The sequence below is a fragment of the Neodiprion lecontei genome, chromosome 1 (genome assembly GCF_021901455.1).
Source record: "Neodiprion lecontei isolate iyNeoLeco1 chromosome 1, iyNeoLeco1.1, whole genome shotgun sequence".
In the NCBI taxonomy this organism is placed as follows: Eukaryota; Metazoa; Arthropoda; class Insecta; order Hymenoptera; family Diprionidae; genus Neodiprion; species Neodiprion lecontei.
In genome coordinates, this window is record NC_060260.1 from 29,239,198 (window position 1) to 29,261,176 (window position 21,979).

A 21,979-nucleotide genomic window follows, 5' to 3' on the forward strand; every position below is an offset into this window, starting at 1 on the left:
TACTTCTCGGATGTAGCTCTGTTAGGCATTTTTGGTCGTCTCGACTGTTTGTCGACGAGGTGATTATAAAATTGCCGACAAGTTTCATTAGCCGTTTATTCGGACGAACTTGCAGTGTACGTGTTTAGTGGTCAAATTGATCGCGGTTAGCTTTTACCTGATTTATCACTTTCGTAAATTTCTCAATTTATTCTCTTCGGTATATAAAAGCATTTCCACAGTATATAAGTGATCAACTTAACGACGGTGATTCACAAGATGCAGGTAAGTACCTTTCGCATGATATCCCGTAAGTTTAGCCAGATATCTGTATACACGGTGTTCCTTCATCAACGTCACCAAGCTGTTATTCACAAAACAAATTATTCAGATCGAATGCGGTCAGATCATAAACACGACGAATTACTCAATTTGAGAACCGATATTTTGTTATATCAATGACCGAGAAAATTGTTGGCAGAAAATTCATCGCGGAAAGTGAATTTGCTTCGAGAAGATAATCTCCTCGGGAGATACAACTGATACACCCAGTATCATCGCCCAATAAACAAAGTGCAGTATATACCAAATGAGCCAGCATTGTACTTCCCGTGCCTCGATAATCTTCTCATTTTTCAAATTGGCTTCCTCGTCGAGAACATCACTCACGAGATACGGACAGATCCCCTGTAAGGGAAATGATAGTCGTAAACAGCAATCAGACCAGATCTCGGATCGCGATTCGCTTACACAACGTCAAGCGCATGCAGGAGACCGATCCGCTCAACTATATGCCATAACGGCGTTCACCGACGAGTATCATTCCGTAAAGATGCCGGAGCAATAAAGCACATTTGCATTTATTCAAACGTATTTTACGTGCGATATGCGGAGATTTAACTCGCAAAACAGAAAAAAAAAACATCAGACGACGAACAGAACGTATCCAGTTTTAATTTCTAAACGGCAGGCTCATATGTAGCTGGTTGAATTTGAAATCGTCTGAATCGAATGAATTTTCATCAAAGCTTCGACAAACCGTTAGTTCGGAAGAGTCCGATTACCTACTGAACCACATAACAGTGATACATGATGTAATGACTGAATGGATCCACGGTGCACATCCCGACTTATGACTTTCAAGTTGTCGCGTGTAACGATCAAAGAACAGGACTTGCAATAAATCCGAGGACTTTTCGTCATCCGCCAACAAAAGCCCCAAACAAGTCTGTATAAATCATATTAAACCCGTGCCTAACTATATATTACACACCGCGTAAAATCTATTTCAAGTTCATTCGGGTTCAAAACTGCTTCGTTGCCTGTGCGATAAGAGGATTGTAAATGAAAAATAGCGAAATCTACTTTCGTCTACTGACTCAAAAAATACTGCACGTAGTCACTCAGCAGAGAAATAGCATAAACCTGGAAATTTATGTCTTGGGTTCAGTGTGGCTGACAATTTTGCAATCTCACGCCAATTCATCACGCAGGGGATGACGTGGGTTGAAAAGTGTTCTCGGATAGATAAAGACCTGACACGAAGAATGGCTAATTCCTTAGCTCGGAGGGCATCGGCAACTGGAATAAGAATTAGTGAAACCAGCAAATGTCAGAATCACGTGATACCTTGCGCCAGACATTCACCGCGCTTTGACGTGACATCGTTCGTTTTGTATGAGATTTTATCTAAAGCGCGGGCGAGTTACAAAGTTACGAGCGGTATTATGTTACGTGTAAATAATGTTACTAGATCTGTCATATCAGACGATAGACGTCAGGCACGTTCTCGTGAACGCTTCGTCAGAACGTATCATACCATAGGGTCTAATCTGCCGTTTGAGAACTACAAGACCAGCGCCCGAAATGCCCCGGGATAATTCGAAAACTGGTAGCACAACCGAAGGGGTTGCAAAATGCCAATCCATTTTTTGTAGTCACAAAGGAATCGGAGTCTGAAGATGATCATCGATCGGATAATGGATGGAATTCTACGAATTTTTCCAGCTCTCGTATAAACTAAACAAAACTTTACAGGCTGAATTTCTGAAAGAAAAGTTCGACTAATTAGTCGTTGCGAGCTAAGCTACTATCATTATCAGGTAATAGACCATCTTAACGCGACCTCGTATAAATCGCATACTGTCACGCGAATGCAATCTCGTAACCCACAGCAACGCCATAAAACTCTATACTCTACAGTGTATAATATGGATCTTTCTGATGTGAAAACGTTAAACATGAAGATACGTGTATATGTCTGAAAAATTTTAGTCATTCCGCGAATGTTTCACCATTCCCATAATGCACTGATATCAATATTGCCAATAACACTGTATTATACGTGTTTTGTCGCGAACAACAATCGACCGACTGAAATTTCAGCCTCATTTTCGATGAGAACAGGCCAGCTTATGGGCTGGAAACACGACACTGAACTTACTACGGCAGCAGCCGCATCAAAGCGAACCTATAAGGACAATCAAGCAATTAGATGATTATAGACAATAAACTCTGGAAGCAAAGTTGAAATTGGCGCGGAGGGAGCAACTCGGCTCCTTGTCGAACCCGAATGCCGTAGATGGTGCGATGTGGGAGAAGCGAAAGGAAATGCACTTAACTATGCTGTGCCCAGGCTAACGGTAGCTCCTAAGTTAGTATGCACGATCTGTTCCCTTGACAGGAAGCCGAGTCTCCTCCATTGAACCAGGGAAGACTACAGAGTACAGAGTACAAGGTACAGGGTACAAGGTATAGCCCAACAGTCTGCCCCTGCCTCGGCTGGGTTTATACTTTATACATATGTGCGGGATACTTGTCAGGGAATCTTTCGCCTCAGCGATGTTCGGCGGATACATGTTCACCTTTGCATATACGTATAAACGTGGATTTATATGTAATCTGTCATCAAGATTTCTGGAAACGTTCCACGTACCCGCACGTATCGGTCTTCCACGTGTAATTCCACTATTCCATTAGGCAAAATGATAGCCGAAGACTGCAGAGACGCCAAATGCCAAGCATGTAGAGACTGGTAATGGAGTCGTTAATACCTACCGGGTTCGATTAATATTCATCGATCGTGCATCGACCTTTTTTCATGCGGGTTACATACTGTTATTGTCCCATGCAACGAGCTGGATTGGAAAAAAACGTCCCGGTCTGCTTTTCAAGTCCATTAAACTTCCGTAACACCTTCCTTGCCGGTGTAATCGGTGGAGATCATTGCGTGCCGCGCATTCTTCACTTGAATACTAATACCACACTGGATCAGTGGAACAGTACGTTTCTTTTTTTCACTGAGGCCAATTGCACCAATAACGATATGCTCAGTTTGAACCGTTCGTCGAGCGTGGTATTTGAAAAAGAAAAGGAAAAAAATCAGCATACAGTGACACGCAATCCAGATAATTATCCTCGTCATTATTGCTAGGATTAATATACCTTGATGTGGCGCTACAGAAGTGACTATTAACAGTTTATCAAGAGGTAATCGAGACAGAAGCTACATATCCGTTCATCACTGTCAGTATAACTCAAGGCAGCTTGTGTGCAGCAAATTGTCATGGAACATGCTATCTTGCTCGAGTCATTTGCAGCTTTTGATGCACCATAGAAGATTTCTGTAGAAACTTGGTTTTACTTCGATCGCGTAACAGGAAGCTAGTGCGACGGGTCTTAGTCGATTTGGAAAAATACATTTCTCGTCGCCCAGCTTCGAAAGGCCACGAGCTTGACCGTTAGATTTGGCAGGACGATAGATGAGACTCGGTGGTTCTTCACCTTGGACGCTCCTGCTCGTCCAGCTATCGTCCGATCTTCACGCCCGTAGGCTCTTCAAGTTCCGCTTAAAAATACGCTAATTACTTCGCCTCCCCTTGGTAATGCTGTTACATATATACGCATATTCTCGGGGTATAAACACGTCGCCGTGTAGGATTGTATGTAAAATAAAAAATGAGACCCACCGGTAATGAAATTACCTCCATATATTCAACGCACGTTACCCCGTGTTACGCCAGAGTTAAGACTGTAAATGATTGTAACGAACTACGATCATAAAGAAGACGGAAAAGTTTGATGCGGGAAACTTGAACGAACGAGAACGAAGCCTCTCGACACTTCGTCAGCGGTCTGTCCTAATTGCTCGCTTAGAACTTTACACCTTGTTTTCTCATTAACAGCTTGTCAGCCGAAAATTTAAAGTTAACATAAATTAGGATGCTCGGCAAACTAACGTCGTTCATCGTTTTTGTCTTGGGAGGATATTTTCAGATGCCCAATCCACAGCATAACTACTATAAATTCGACGTTTTAGCACAGGTTAAAAGAAACACATCTCGGTACGTCGTACGCATAGGGTGTTACAACTGCACTTGGTATGATATAAGGATACATGTTACGTATATACCTATAAACTACGTGCATATACATTGACTATTGTATTGTAATCGAACTGATGATAACGTAACGTGCCTCTGGTTTACGACTGGCCGTACTGCAAAGCAAGGCTTGCATCGGATTGACATTTAGCTTTCGAAATTAAACTCGCCGCATGACGATCGTCAGGGAAGAGTTGAGTGAAAGAGAGAAAGGAGAATAGAGTGAGATGATCGATGATGGAAGGGGGTTGAGTCGGAGAGCCGATGAGTGTCGGCAACTTCTAGCGACTGCCTGGCAAATACCACCAGGCAGATAGCGCTAACATTTAAATGCCAATCCTGCCCTCTGTGCCATGAAACTTATAGGACGTACGGAGCGCCAATGAAAAACAACTCTGTCTGTTCTTCGACAGGTTTAGCGACTCCCCGTAACTATTTGTGTCGCCTATAACGCGGAAAGCCGTGCAGGGAGAAGACGACCTCGGGGTCAAATCAGGTTCTCGGCGAGAAACTCTGATCCTTACCTGACTTAAATCTTAACGAGCAACAAATGCACAGAGTAGGATGGAGACGAGAAGCTAGCTTCATTCTTGACGTATGCCAATGGTACGGAAATTCCAGAGAAACGACTAAACGATTTGGTGTGAATTTCAAGTAGTATAGTGTAATACAGAAGACTTCTTAACAATCCATCAAGAACAATGATGATAATGGGAAAATTGATGAATACGTATAAGGCAGAGCGACAAGCGTGCAGCAGTTATAATCGACACATTGAAAAGAGAGTCGACGGTTGTATAAATGTAGAATTAGTCGGTCGGTCTGTATACAGTTACGAATTACCCTAACAAGGCTTACTTCCGATTATAGCCGGACCCATTGTTCTCCCGTGCATAAGTGTAGTCTTTAGTCTTTATTTTGCCAGTCCTCTTCTTATTCTTCTTTGCCGTCTCTTCGCAATTCTATTCCCGTACGGTACTCGTTTATTCGACTATTCAGTCGCGAGTTATATACATATAATAATATAGGTATACGTATACATGGACTATAATACGCAATAGATTCTGTGTAATCTGCGGCGTACAATAGAATCGAAGAGCTGCGTCTCTTGCCACCCGTTACAAAAGGTATCTTCCTTATGTATAATCGATCCGATCGGATTACGAAATTTGAAAACCAGCGGCGGTCGCACGATTGTAGCTACAGCTACGCGAGCCATAAAACAAGCAGTAACTCTATTAACGGTGACGAGTGAAAAAGTTCCGATCGAAACAAGAAATGACAAAGAATTTTATTCCGTATCCGGGCAGACACTGTCAACCATCGCCACAACGTGTGCAACGATCTCTTTCGAAACGACCGGATCACGACGTGCTTAGGAAATCGCGTTCGACATAATTTACATATACGGTCGTTGCCGTTGCTGCGCCGCTGTTCTTACCGATTTCAATGCCGATTATAATTCCGAGGTTGCTTCTTTTCTCGAGCACCACTTTTGCCTCCTTCGAGCGCTGGTCTTTCTTTATCATCCGCTTGCAAGATATAATCTCAGAGGACAGAAGATTGAAATGAAACGAAGCAAACCAAGTGAACTCTAGAGGCAGTCAAGTTTTTCGAAAAATTTAAATCGATAAAATGCTAGTCGGCGGTACAAGGATACCTACGTATGACGTGTACGTGTATTTAAGTGGACGTCTGGTCGCTCGTGGCTTGCCATGCGTATACAATGTATACTACGTACCTGTCTCTACGTCTTTACAAATGCATTGGACGAGACGTTGATCGCGTTGTTATTATAACCCTTATCATTATCATTACCATTACGGTTATACGATACAGGCTTAATTGTACCTTCGTGATAAAGTTGGAGCCGGGTTAGGTAGGTAGATGGCTGCATGAAGAGCAAAAGGGAAAAGTATAATCCCTCCTTGGTATCCGGCCCGCCGCTTGACCTAACGCAACCTGAACTTGGGATCGCCTCGACGTCTCAAACCCATCGCGTATTTATTCAAACAAGTTATACGCACATCCAACGGCGGAGTGGATTACAGGTACCCGCTTTGACACCGATCGTTCTCGATAAGACGAAGCTAATAAATCTACTCAACAGCTCATCGGTTACGACCAAAGGTTTGTCGTAAAATAACGCCCACTGTAAAGGGTCCGAACGAGATTCGAGTCTGTGTCTCTGTCGGGGCACGAAATGGTCACTTTCGAAAGAAACCGCGTGCAGACCCGGTTCCGCAACGGTAAACACTCGGGGAACCCCGAGGGTAAAAAATATCGTTGACAACTTGTCAAGATTTCAAAATCCACAGGTGGATAATTCGAGGAGGAAGAAAAAAATCTGGGTTTCACGGACGGGAAGCTGGGCGCGTCAATCAAGCGAGATACACCTCCAAACCGTGAATGTGCTCCAAGTAGATACAGTCTGTATGCGATACGTGAAACGCGTGAGTTGCTACCAGGCAGGAGATGAAATCGGTCGCAATCGAAGGCCCGAGGCCAAAACGTCCGTTAGGTGGCATACCTGATACCTACACGTGTCTCGTATGATGAAACGTAACGTAGTCACAACGATCGTACGACCAGAATTTAAGTACGAACGGATTAAAGGATGCTCACGTTCGCGGCGAAACGCGATTATGGATTTGCGATGTCTCGGTAAGAAAGGAAAAAGAAGAAAAAAGAAGAAAAGCAAAAGATCGCAAAGGACGATCTTGGTATGAAAAAAAGGAATTCATTTTGCCAGTCTCTGTAGAATCGCGAGTCAGCGTCATAGCCAACTGGGCAGACCTAAAAACGTTTACCGCAGACGTCGTCGATCTTTCTCTTATTATAGGTATACCCATGGCGTGACGTACCTATATAAATACCTACATTTAGAAAGCGTAAAATTTCAACAAACAATCGTAATACACGTATAACGCTAATTCCTACGGTTACTTGCCGCCGCGATAAATAATTTCAATTGGTCTTGCAGGTAATTCAGGCATCAAAAAGTTCATCGTAAATTTGTTCGGACGATGCTACTCGATGTTGCACATACGCGTTGCTGACGTTGAATTCTCGTCACGACCTCGTTCGTCGCGTCAAAAGGATCTTAGCTTACCAGTAAAAAAAAAAAAGAAAAAAAAAACAGGAAAAGAGGAAGAAAAAAAATACTCTTACAAATTGAAATAATCTAGATAGCGATGCAGGCAATTTGCCACGAATAGCGAGCTACAAACAGAGCTATTCGTTCGTTCCGCGTTCTACTTTCTATACGATACGTTTCATCGGATATACCCCTTTCAATCTCTAGGTACGTATTATACTATACGTATACCGACAATTCGGTTTATAACGAGAGATTCTGATCTTCTTAGATCCAACGCCGCAGAATCCCAACTTTCGCGTAACAAATTTACTATACCTATAACACGGTCGAAATTTGAGCGATATTCTATTTATCCAGGACTGCAAGATGAACCGTGATAAATTCAACGTCTCGTTAATGAAATCCATTAAGAGATTTAACTTTTTACTCATAGCTGACATTTTTTCCAATTTTATAATTCCCTTTTTGATTTTCTACCGAAAAATAACGAAATCGACCTTACGCTCCGAGACTCATTACAAGAGTCATTCAAGCTGACGGATATCGAACACACGTCGACGGCTGAACGGCGAGAAATTGATGTTACGATCTTGACGCGCGATGTTTGCCTTTCCGGTTTATTCACACTTTCATGAACTAAATCCACGCAGCTTGTAAATATTTCACACTTCGTACAACTTTGCAACCGAGGTGTAACGGAAGCGGCCCACTCGAGTCGAGTCATTCTTAACTGCAACCGCGAGTCGTGCGTCTGCAGTTCTTCGAACACCGCTTTCGTTAGTCACCGTATTTCCATTGACACCTAAAAAGACGGCGCGCGAGCGAAGTAACAAGACTTCCAGAGCGAAGGAATAAAAGTTACGATACGCGGTAAAGGGTATTAAGACCAATTGCGGTTGGGTAGAGCAAGGAGATGGGAGGCTAAGAAGCTACTTGCTCTTCAAGTGCAGCTACTTTACCCGAGCTTCCGCGCAGTACAGAAGGCGATACGTAAGCTCACCGTTTCCATATTTACAGGCTTTACCATAACGCGTGCACATTGCACGTATCCAATTGCAATTTCGAGAACGGTATTATCGGCGCATACCGAAACAGAAACGGATCTCTGAAGCAGTAACAGGCCGATGAATAATTGATGTCGAACCGAATGACGCCCACCAGCGTAATACTACTTTAACAAGACGTGGTGATGAAAATAAGTTTTAAAAAAAAAAACACAAACAAAACAACACGATGCCATGCGAGCGTGGTGACCTCCCGTGGTTGACCCCGGATGGCAAGGTTCTGCGACCGAAGGAGGATTAGGTTGACAAGGAAGGGAAAGGCGAGGAAAGGAAAGAGGAGAGAAGAGCAAAGAAGAAAAGAGAAGGAAAGGGAATGGAGGCTCGCAGGGCAAGTTCACGGACCACTGAAAAATCATCGCGAGTGTGTGAGAAGGTGTCGGTACAACGATTGAAGAGCAGCATTCTTGATGCGATCAAGCTTTCGTAAATAATTATCCGATTATTCCTCAAGGTAATCGCGACCTCTGAAAGTTGATTGAAGAAAAACTGGAGGTATTTCAAGCGATCGCCAACTGTGAGTATGGTTTTAAACCTGAGTCCTGGTATTCTGCAGTGGACAAAATGCTGGTATACTTCGTCAAGATTAAGCCTGGCCTTCCTCCAATAAACATTCTTGAAAATTCTGCGACTCCCTGCAAGCCTCGCTCCTGCATTTATCCGTCAACTGCGCAGTAAGTTCGTAATGTATCCTGAGCAAGCACAATTACACATGCATGTCAGGATAATCAGCAGCAATGTGCAAATACCCGGACAGGAAAGGTAAAACAACGAACCGTGAATGGGTGAAGAGTTTCGTTGATCACACAAAAATATCTGTGCGATCACAGGTTTCCAGCGTTTAACGTGACAAAATTTCCCCACAGAATATCAATTGCGATTGTTATATGCGGACGTGGTATCAAAGAACACTTCAAATAGTCGCAATTTAGACGGTCGACATTTTTTTAACGAGATCTCTTATACTCTGATTACACAATTACAGCAGTACCGAAAAAATTCCGTGGAGACAAGCTCGCAATATTTGTGTTTTCTTGTTGTGTTTGAATTTTTTTTTTCTTTCATTTAGACCAAAAATGCCCGCAATCTGATTTTGGTGATATTCCGAAGACAAAAATTCTTAACCACCTCCACCGACCTTGACCGTAAGTAAATTTCCAACACCTCTTGCCGTGGCAAACTTTTGAAACAATGTTTCAAACAAGGTAACGACGACCCGCGATCCGAGTTAGAAAAAAGCCAGAGGATTCGGTCGTCGAAATTTTTTACCATCAGAGACGTCGGGAACCCCGTATAAAATCCCTCGTATTGTCTCTGTCATAGATTAGTCAATGGTCGAAGATATACCCGCGAACTCGTCACGAAACGTAGATTTTTTAAAAACATCAATCGACTCAACGCGACGCGAGAGTTGAAAAAGTCTTTCTGAAATCGAAACGAATCAAACGATCGAGCGTTGCGTCACGTCGCAGGGTGAACAAAGGAATACCGTAACTCTTGCATAAAGCGGATCGGTTTTTCCTCGACTTTATACTGTACAACAATGACACAAAACGTATAATTCCCATCCATACGTTATTTGTCCCCTTTGAGGAGATACACAACGCCGTCGTCGTTCCCGTTATCGTATAGTTAATAGTATAAGGCACGAAGCGCGTTCGCCCGCCTGGCCGCACGTATAAGCCGTTTCTACTTATATACGTCGAGGAGGTCAACTGACAAAGGTGTTGGCATACATTACGCGGACGGATGGACGACTCGTCGTGTCGAAGGTGGCTGGAAGGAAGTGACCCCTTCTTCAGCCGCAGGACAGAATGATTTGTGACGCGTCGACCGCCCCCGACAAATTCATCCCGGTTAGGTGTAGTATACATATACATATACATATATGTACGTGTATACATGTATGCGTAAATATACATATATATATATGTATCGCACGCTGGTTGTCACGTGATCGAATGGAAGTCGGCAGGCTTCGATTATTCACTTTCTAAGGCGGCAGGTTTACCGAGACCTTTGAAAACAGGTTGGAAATCCCACGCTTCGGATCGGCTTGCCGCTTCTCAAAATATATTCGAGAAGATATCTACAACGGGATTCTATCTCACCGCCGCCCGCCGACCATCCCCCGTACGTCCCGGCCAACTGCAAGCATTACACCTGTAATGTACCTACTTATGCAAACATGTATACATATACGCGTACTTTGACCACAGGCGCACGAACACATATGTAAATATATGATACAAGATCGCCGGACGTTGATGTAAATCACATACGCGTATGTGTGCGTATGTATAATGTGGCCGGAGTTGAATAGCCACTTAACATCGGCCCGTATGACTAAAAAATGTTAATTGGTGACCGATGACTCGCGTCATATTCGAAACAGCTTGTCTTGATTATAAACAAAGAAAACACAAAGGGGATCCCTGTTACGTAACATTGTTTTGTTCTTTTAATTTTATTTTTTATTTATTTAAAAAAAAAAATTATTATTATTAATATTTATTCTAGTTTTTTCTTTTTTTGTTCCAACTCACCGATAATTCGTTCGCTTCCTTCTCGATTATTTTCTTTGCTGTAATTATGCTGCGCTGTTCGGATGTATGAGGTACACGTGTCTCGGCCAATCTGCGAAATAAATAAGTAATAATAAAATTACGATGATGATCACTTTGAATCGCGATATGACCGAGTGAAATATAGGGTCGAAAAAATTTTTCCTCAGGTGAGAGAAGAGACGGATTTTCAGCTTGATTCCGTGTTTTTTCCTTTCTTTAAACCAAAAATATGGAGGTATAGAGGAGATGATCCTGAATATTTGTTCAAAATTTCGTACAACTCCTCTCCAAAGCTTTCATTATTTATCAGAAAAAAGAAAGGAAAGAGATGGATAAAAAAAAAAAAAAAGAAGAAGGTAAATCAAACCGGTTTCTTTCTCCTATAAAAGCAATTGGTCGGTCAGTCTGGGGGCATGCCCAATTCATAAATCAGACTATGAGAAACGGTACAAAAAATACCGAAATAACGAGTGAAAAACAATTGAATTACATACTAGTCTGCCTACCGTGCATAAACGATAATGTAATAATCACAGCTCTCTTTCTCTCTTGAATGAACAAATTGAGGGCTAAGAAAAAGCAAAAAGAAACAAATAGCCCTTGCCTCGTCTTGTCAGTTGGTTATGCTACGCGGAGTTGTACGTGCACGTATATCTAATTGTAAGTGATTTCGAAACAGTTACAGTAGCACTTAGTTTACGACGCGCGTTGTTACAAGGTGAATCGATCGATTATCATCGCAAGAAACTTTTTAATGAAAATAAATCGAGTTTGCCGGAGCGTAGTTACGGTGATAGACGTATAGGTGCACAGATAGGTAATAGAACCTCGGCGATATTATGATGTAACCCGTGGTACACTCACGCTATCTCTGCATTATACGCGGGCAGTGCGCTCGTATCAAAGTTGCAAAGTTGAATAAATGTACCACCCATACACACTTACAAGCACGCGCATACGGAATATATTATATTGTACCCTCGTTACGCACACGTGCAATGGAAACTCGCGTAGATTCAGAAGTTATAAGAGCGAGGGACCGTACCCAGCCACGTAAGAAGGAAAAGCATGGTCCAGATTCAGAGCGTAACCTAGTTACTGGCGTTATACGTGATCGATACGCGTCTGCTGGATAAAGGGGCTTCCATGTCGATCTTTCAGTCACCGTGGAGCATTGATCGCGGATTGTCGGGGATGATTCCGAAAGTTAGTCGGACGGCGTTGCGTTAGTTGTACGTAATCTTGGAAAGCGGTATGAATGCGGCAAGTATCGTTTGAATCGTGGGAATAGGATGAAGCGGTGAAGCAGTCGTTGATCTTTGAGCAGGTTTAAAATCGCGATCGGTAAATCTGATCTTGGACATCTCTCGACTCGTGTGCTTGCTCGGCCAATAACTATCAAACACGCGCTACCTTCCGTCTGTAATAGTTGAAGAGAAAGCTAGGCGGCACGCCCTTCTGCCAGGCAACTACAGCCTCCTGGTGCGGCGGCATGGGCAGCCAAGACCATGGCAGGCACTCTCAAACGGTAGCGGACTGTCTGACAACGGTCTCCCCTCCGCAGCCAGCCTGGTTCTAGTAATTGTCTGCCGCCTTGCCAACGGGCAACAATAATGCTGTCAAGTCGATCGCATGTGTTTGCCAACTCATTGCGATAATTTCAGACAGGCCACCACAGCGTCCGATAACACGCGGACGGAATACCACATAATCTATATCCAATCCCAACTCTATGTTCGTTATTACCTAGAGACTGCGCGAACGTCTGACGTACACGGATCAAAGACCGCCGGTGATCGATTACTACACATTTTATCAACTTCTTATTTCGTTCGTGCTTCTTCTTTTCTTCTCTAATCCTTCGGCAAAAATAAACTCCGACAGCCAACAGACGTTCAATTTGTTCGGGTTCGACGGTACGGCATAACGCTGATAGGCGAATGACATGGCTCGTCGATAGTTTTCTTTGAGAAAAGCATCGCTTGAGCCGGAAGTATAAAGTACGAACGACTGGTTATCCGTCGAGCCTCCTGTCCAAGTGTACTCCTCGACATCTTTTCATCTATTTGGAATCCCGTCAACATCCTGCAGTCCAGGCGAACAAACGCTGGAGCAATGCGTAGATTAAGAGACTCATCTTCTTCGAAACGTGAACCTTGAATCGGATTGCTCAATCCAGGGATTATACGACGTTTCGAGGACAGTCGTAAGAGTAGTAATGAAACCTGACCTCCACAGAGATATATATATATACATATATATCTACTCCATTTCCTAAGCCGCGGCGAAGCGTTGATAACGAAGATCGACATTCGACCCTTCAGTCTACACGCCCCAAATGGCTATGGATCCATCTTGATCAACACACCGCGGGACTAAATTGAACCTTTTTTTTTATGGGACACGTGTGTCTCAGGTCGTAGATTCTACTTTGTTCGTCGAATGGATACTGAAACGTCCAAGTGCCAGAAAGGCTAATTACGTGACTAGAGGAGTACAAACTTAGCGATCGTCGGCCGTTTCTGATGCTATCGTCGTTACAATACATCCACACCGATATTATGACATACTTGCGCGCGTTTCCATCGCCGAAAAGTAAAGTGAAATAACCGTGAGGAGAAAAAGAATCCCGTGAAAGTATCGACCTTGAATCAATGGCGTGTTTGAAAAAGAGTAAAAGAAATCGGCCGGAAAGAAAAGAGATAAAAAGCGAGCAAGAATTGTTATTTTCTGATCAGCAATTTAAAGAATTCTCGTGCAGCTTCGAAGCGCAGACCGAAGATTCGTGGTCCGAGATCTCTATAGGCAGGCGGTGGAGTGAATCGGGGATCCTGCACCTCTGTTTCTCGGTAACGATTTGCAGTCAGGATCCGCCCAAAATAAAACTTGTTCGAAACGAGGGAGAAGAAGCACGGCGCGAGGTAATAGAATTCGAGGGCTGTGATCCTGGTCTGAAATTGCCACCCTAATAAACAAAATTAACTTTGAGGCACGGAAAAAGCAGACGAACATGCGCCGCTGGGTTGTCTGGGACCCAGCCAGCACCGCCCATAGGGCCGAAACCGCATGCAGCAACGGAGAAGCCGCGAAGAAGAAGTTCTCGTTGGCTGGCATGGCTCTGCAGTTAGTCCGACCGACGAAATGGGCAAAGAAAAAAAAAATTTTCAAATAAAAAAATATCATCCAAGGTCAACGATTCCGCCGTTGGGACGTCGGCCTTCGCTCGCGCAAATCTCGCAAATCTAATTATCCGGGGGTCTGTCGTCCGGTAACAAGGTGGCAACTGCAGGCGATATTCGGACATCTGGGGTTCCTGAAATAACCGCCGTGTGTAAAGAGGGTCTTACGATTAACCGAGCGGTCCTTTCGAAGTGCGTTGAAAAAGGGCCCCGAGCACAATCGGAATGTCTCAGCCCTCGGAACAGTGACCCAGTGACGCACCAAACACAAAGGTTCCCTCCACCGAGCCTCGAGGTATGCGTGCCATCGAGGTTGAGTTTTTGGTCTAAGGAATGCTCGGAATTGCAAGGGCCTGCCGAGGCCACCATCTTGATTTGTAGAGGCACGTATGTGCGTGCCATTTTTTTGCCTCCTATTGAAACCCCCGCGTAAATATGTCACGTAGCATTTTACACACGTATAATCTACGTGTTCGACGCACGAGTGTAATTAAACCGCGTTGCATCCGCGGGTATGAAAGACAACGGTGTAAGTATTTCAATTTACCGAGCGCGCAAACATCTCGCATCGCCCACAGGCTCGTTACGCTATCGGGTTTAATTAATCAATTTTAATTTGTCAATGGAACGAGACCGCTAACTAGAATCGGCCCATTTGCACATCTAATTGTGAATTTCTTTCAACGCGGTATCACGCGGTGGCTACGCCTGCACCTCTTCTACGTTCTACTGCGGACTCGGTAATGACTCACGAAGGAAAAACCCAGAACGAGTTTTACGTTATTTTTGTCTTTCGTGAAATAACCCCGATGCGTCGAATCCCGAGAACCCAGCTTAAAGGATTTTGATTTTCTAAATGGTTGGTATAGGAATGTGTCTACAAACTCTCTTATTCTTCCTACACTGTCTGTCAACACTTTGATAGAAATGGTATAAAAGATGAATCTAATTTTTACACGAAAACTATCCCATTTGATTGTCAGTTGAAAAACAACATGTGTCACTGCTCGTCAATCACGCACGATTTCGTCCACAGATTTACCCAATTCCCTGATGATTAAGTATAATAACGTGTGCTGTGTACCAGCAGCTCTAAGTCATCTCATTTAGTTCCAACGTCACGTTGCTAAATTATTTCCGATAGAAAAAGTCGAGTCAGTGTTCTCACAATTTGATAGATTACACATATACATACATTTGTGTTTAGAAGCAAGAAGTTTCCGTTCGTATCACAGCGGTAGATCGCAGGCTTAGACCGTGATGATCCGAGACGGATGATCAGCCAATAACGTCGTGGCTGTCAAGTTGTACCGTAATTCAATTACACGCGATACATTGGGTAAATTACCTCGCGCTTGTAAGGGATAATCGAGGTTCGTGCAATCCCGACGACTAAACACCCGCGAGGAAAACCTAAAGCGAGGACTAAAGCCGTGCAGCCTTGGCTGGGTGAAGGAGGAGGAAAATGGAAGGGCGCGACACCGGGGTGCGGCCTCAGGGGTGTGCCTGTCACCCTAATGAACTCCGCGAACGGCGTAGGATGAGGAGGATGAAGAGGACGAGGAGGACGAGGAGGACGAGGAGGACGAGGAGGACGCGGGGAGGAAGGGCAGGACCTTTGCCGAGCTACGTGACGAACGTGCTGCGAGGAATGTGCGTTGTTGGAGGTGCGGGTAGGTCTTCGTCGGAATCCGCGAACCGGTGTGCATGGGGAAGAGGACGAAAAATGCCGAAGGTATGAGCATATAAACCAGTGACGTCATGCGGACGGTTAAAGTCGTCCGGCGCGACCGCAGAACCACTACTTGGTAAATGGGTATAAACTCGTCGATACAACCAATGCGTTTTAGCGATGTGCGTGCAGGCTGAGCAATATCGCACCACAGACCTCGGGCAGTATTTTTGTTTCTTTTTTTTTTACTTTTTCTTTTTTTTTTGTGTCTCTGGTGTTCAATACTGATCGTTCTTCTTGGAAAGGGATGGACAAAGCATCCGTGTCTGTACGTCATTAACGTTAATTATATTATATTACCATCGGTGAATGACGAAGATGAGTATAAGGTAGGTTACGTACTAATCCTGAACTAGTAATCGCTAATTGCCTACGTCTGTCTAACGACTTTAGACGCAATGAGTGAGAAAAAAGTATTAGGTCATGTAAACTTCAAGGAAATTAACGATTCTCCGTTAATTGATGCCGCGTCGTAATTCGGGACTCGGCCGCTTTTCAATACGGCGAAAAGCGATGAGGCTGTGCAACGATCGCTTCGTGAATCGGCGAAATTCCGTAATATCGAAAGAGGCTGAGGCCTGGCTATTGGGCACACATTTATACGAGTTACACCTTTCGAGGCATACGTATGTTACAATACCCGCTTTCTGTCTGCGTCGCGTCGTGCCGTTTCGTTTCGTTTCGTTTCGTTTGGAAGGTTAATTACTCTCTTTATACCTTTTGGTACGCGCACGCGAACCCGGCAAACAGCACGGTACGAAAATGTCAAACCAACAACTATTTCAAACTTTCGACTACGGCGTAATTTAATACCTGCCTGCATTGCCTTTTATAAAATACCAGACACTGTTTTATTTTCACTCTCTTGCCGCGTCGAGTTTAACGATTTCCCCAGTTTTTCGCCCCAGCATACGTATTATACATGGTACCGTGTACCTATTACGTGATACAAAAATGGAGACACACAACGGTACGAACGTTAACACCGACAAAGTTTCATTCGATCAGCCGAAGGCTGGTATTATTCTACCGACGCAACGCGGTTTGTAATTCTCGGGTTTAACACTGTGGATGTTTCGAGTCTTCGCGATTATGGCCCTCAGTCACGAAACTCCTACACGTAGGTACTCGCAAAGCCGGACCTCTCGAGATAGCTTCAAGAGGGATTGCATTACCCCTCGAAATTCAAATCCACCAGTCACCCATAATTTACGCGATGTGGGTACAGGTATGAGATTCGACCGGCAATATCTCATCGCTAACAAACCATAGCTTGCGCAGTTATAACTGCATAACTGCCTGCGCTTACTCCGTTCTGTATTCCACAGCGGACAAAACGAAAAAACAAAAAAAAAAAAGAAAATCCCCATTGGCACGAATATGTGTGCCTTGAACTCTTTGCTCGTGCAGCAAACCCAACACTCATCACGTATATTAATATCGTCTGTGCAGCAGCTACAGAAAAGGCGAGTTTTAATTAGTTAAGCTGCTTGGTACTAATGTTACCATTTAGCATTGAGTTAATGACGATCGGTAATGAACAAAAATCCGTAAGTAATCCCGTCTATTGCGTGTCAATTTTACTATACCTATCCAGTATTCATTTGGTAGAATATTGTTATGTACAAATTAACGTTTTTTTTGTTTATTCTTAACGTACATTTTATATTACCCAATAATTGTATAATCACAAGTATGTATTAAATGGGCGATTTCAAGACATAGATATAAAAACATGGCTAAATTTAAGAATAACACATCGTCATACACGATAACTTATACTCGGCCAGACTTCAATTATACTGAATTTTATCGCGTTTTTACTGATTATCAACGCTATGTAACCTGCCTAGATACGTACGTACTTACGATGCTATCTCTACGATCGATCTATTTTCAACTATTCTTAATTAAATTTTTTTCTCACAGCCATTGTTTTCTTTCTTCTATCTTCGTACTGTTTCATCACCCCCCCATTTCTCCCTCTTCCCTGCTCAGGTTATTGACCGGAGGTTTTTCATCGCGGATATATATACAAACATTATTGTATTAGAATAAAAACAATCGCACCAAGCCCGTAGCAAAACGAATTTGAGCATTACAAATACACCCTCGATATCATCTACGCTTAAGGATACGGATGTAAGTTGCACCGTGCATCTCTGTACCCAGAGTGACGTACAAAAGGCTACAGTTCCTCATTGGCAAGTGAAATACACGTGTCTAACGTGTAAGCTATACAAACCTCCCCGTAAGCGACTATAGAGCTTGACTAATCGACAACCGTTTGTTTATTGTTTAACTATTAGAAGAGACGGCGTGTCGCTTAGAGTTGGTTTCACGTGGGATTTGACGGGCTATTACGGGAACTTGCGCAATCCTTTGAAACACCGAGAGCCGCTAGAAATGCGAGTTTACGGCTTACGAACGGTGCGTGAGCAAGCTTTTCTAGACGTCTATAAGATTGAACAATGAACTTGACACCCGGTAAAGGCGACGACCTCAAGAGTCACCAACGCCTACAATACGTATAATTGCATACGGATGTATACATGTGGCTATACATATACAACGCGTACGCAGGTACTCACATTATTTACCATTTGTACATGGGCATGAGGATGTTACATGGTGTACAAACGCCGCACGCCGGTTTCCTCTCAGTTGCCATATATTTCTTATCACGATTTTTCTTCCGCCTCTATGTAGCGAGTAGACGAACATACACACACACACACATGCATGCATACAATATACATGTATGATCGATAGTTACAATACGCATGATGTATAACGTACACGAGCTTTCTTTGTACAACACCGTAGGTATATTCTTTTTTCTCTACGTGGATATTTGTAGCGGGCGCACCGCAGTGATCAGCTTGATAAGCCAGGAGACGAGTGATGAAAGTTAAATAATCCATTAGCTAGAACACAGCTGGGTGTCCACAATGGAACCTTACATTACCTGCCTGCGTTTGCGCACTTCTGTAAACAGGGCAATGCCTCGCATCCATTGTTGGCTCCTGGACTAGCAAACACCCGGAAGCTTATTGCTGTTCCAAACGGAGCGGCACGTTTTGTGTTTTTTTTTTTTAATTTATTTCATTCACCAACTTTTGACACGTGCTTCGTTAAAGCTGCTCGCAGGGTAGTCATAAAATTACGAAAAACGCATCACCTGATTTGGCACACCTTTTTCCCGTTCATCGGTTTAAAGGAGCTTGCGGTGAAACTTTTCCAAACAGTTCTATACTCTGTGGTTGTACTCGTATAATTACCTCGATCTATATAAATGTAATGGGGTAATGGTGTCGAAACGTTAAAATTCAGTCGACCGAGTTTACCGCGAAAATGATTAAATCCCTTATAATTTATTGACCACAGAGTCCTTTAAACTACAAATCTAAATCGTCCCATAGTGGTATAGAAACCGATTAGCCACGCGCAATAGTATTGCCCAATATGTTTGTTGCCGGAGACAATCTACACCCGACACAAGACACTCGAGTCTTTTCGACGACCATGAATATGATGATAAGAGAAAAAAAAGAGAAATGAAAAAATAAAAACAAGTGGCCCTATTGACCTGGAAATATTCTAGTAAATAGGTCAAATTGTTCGAATTGACAGTTATCTTCGACGAGTTTTCTCGAGCTAGTGTTTGTATGTGTGAAATTTGTAAGGCCAGTTGAGAAATAACGGTAAGAAGGAAGAGGAAGAAGAAGAAAAAATCTATACATTCGTCGTTGATGCCAATGCATATATAAGTACATGTATACTAAAACAAGATTTGGATTATGATTATCGGAAAACCGGATCTTCTTGAATGATTGGAAAAAATCTTCAGGCATAACATAAACCAAGCAGATAATCCTCAAGCACGGTGAAAAGAATTCTTTCACTTACTGCCAGACGCGCATCGGTTGCATTCACAATCGATATTCATCGGAGATGTATAAAACCGCCGTTTCTTTCGTGTAACAGTTAGTCACCTGCAGATGCAAAGACCAGGCTTTTCCATTCGGGCGAAAGGTTCGAATTTACTCGTCCTCGACTTTAATATATACATATATAAGCATGGAGAGAGCGAAGAGGATCGTGAATAATAGAACAATTGTCACGATTAAGTGAGCTGATAATAGTTGACATAATTGGATCCAAAGGTGTTGCTCGAGCGTCGTGACTGGAGGTTAAGATGCAGGAAAGAGCTTCCGTGGCATCGTTACCATTCCATTCCACCGCTCGTTATGAATGTCCGAATCATTCTTAGAGTATCTCTGTCTGGGAATGGCGGTATCAGATTCGAGCGGACAGTGCGATGCACAGAGTCACGTTTTGCCGGAGATGAAACATCGAGATCTCTGCAGCCAGCGTTAGACGTCCAAGCGTTGGCCCGTCGGACTCGGTGGAAGAACAGGCTAAAAGATAACCGGCGAAACAGAGAGAAAGAGAGAGAGAGAGAGAGAGAGAGAGAGAGAGAGAGAGAGAGAGAGAGAGAGAGGGAGAGAGAGAGAGAAAGGGAGGGACAAGGAACCGGTGGAATTATATCTCGGTTATAGGGAAAAAAATCAACGTCAACGACGCTTGCAGCGTCGCTTTGCGTACCCTGCTGCGACGACTCCTGGTTGGGAACTACGTCCAGGGCACCTTTCTTCCTCCTTCCACGCCGCGCTGACATATTAAGATCCCCGAGGAAGATAAGGGCTTAAAGACTATTCGTCGAGTCATAAAGATACACGCGAGCCCCGCGCAGCGTTGTCGAGGGCTAACGGATGCGGATCGCAAATAAGCCACTAAGAAAGTGTCATTCCGCCATTTTGCGGTATATTAAAACTAATAGAGCGATTTCCGCTCATTTTTCTAGCCTCTCGTTACGCGACGCGACTGTGGAGCTCCGTAATTATATTACCGCAGCCTCGGAAATTGCTCAATCATTTTACAACAACTTTGTTACACTCGCATAGCAAAGCTTTTTCAACAGGATTTGAAATTCTGGATTCGCTAATATATACGAAACGAGACTACATTTATTTTACGATTACAGTTTAGATAATGCGGTTTGCTAAAAGCAAAGTTCAACACGTGCCCGTCCGGCAAAACTTTCGTACAGGCAATTGTACGGAGTCACCAATTCAATGTATTCAAATTCGTTTCGGAAACTGCGCGGGCATTCATGATCTACCATTCGCAAGAGATGTGCTTCTTTTCAGAAGCTGAGTTCTTTTTTTAAATCAAAATTTGTATAAAGAATGATAGTAAGAGACAAACAACAGAAAATTGCGGGTCTCATATCGATTTGAAATCGAGCCCGATTCCCAGTAAGATGCTGAAAACGGGACGAGCTTGTAAAATCCCGCGTAAAGTTTCACTCGACGAAAGCGATCGCTTTGGCACAGTAAATCTTAATTACCGTTTGACGTTGCAGGTAGGGTAGACAATTAGCGAGAAAGAACCTGGTCGAAATAAATTAATTCGACAATTAAGTGTCGGCCGAATAAGGAGGGGATAAAGAAAGAAAGATGTAAGTAAAAACCGGTCGACGAAAAATCGGCTGCACATTGAAACGACGCGATGCTGCACGGCGAGGCAATGCCAAGAGTCATTCGAAGACCGGTCAAGCCGAGGCCTCAAAACGCGATGTAGGCTTCGCGGCCAAGTTCAGCGCGCACTGACATTTTCGATTTCTCCCTAACCGGTGCTTGGCCGAGGAATACAAATTAGGTTTGAGGTTAGTAGCGGTGGCTTCAGCGACTCGAGGGGACCGTTAAAATCCAGTTTTATTCATCCGGGCGGCACAGCTTTGGTCGCCTGTCCACATCTATGTGCGAACATCGACTAGATCTCGTATTTTTATTTTTATTTTATTTATTCATTTATATGTTTATTTGTTTGTTATTTTTTCTCTCTGACCTGGCTGCTCCAGCAAGGCGACACGTCATATAATAAGAGCCATAATATAAAACAGAAAACGGTAGA

General features: G+C 43.5%; 1 protein-coding gene across 6 annotated transcripts in view; it reads right to left on the reverse strand.

The window, feature by feature from the left end:
- Positions 1–21,979, reverse strand: part of LOC107220150 — a 120,908-nt gene that overhangs the window by 56,555 nt on the left and 42,374 nt on the right. For all 6 annotated transcript variants that reach the window (XM_046734311.1, XM_046734300.1, XM_046734313.1 and 3 more), the window contains one exon: positions 11,069–11,159. The gene's annotated coding sequence lies outside the window, so the exon portion shown is untranslated. The remainder of the gene's footprint in view (positions 1–11,068; positions 11,160–21,979) is intronic.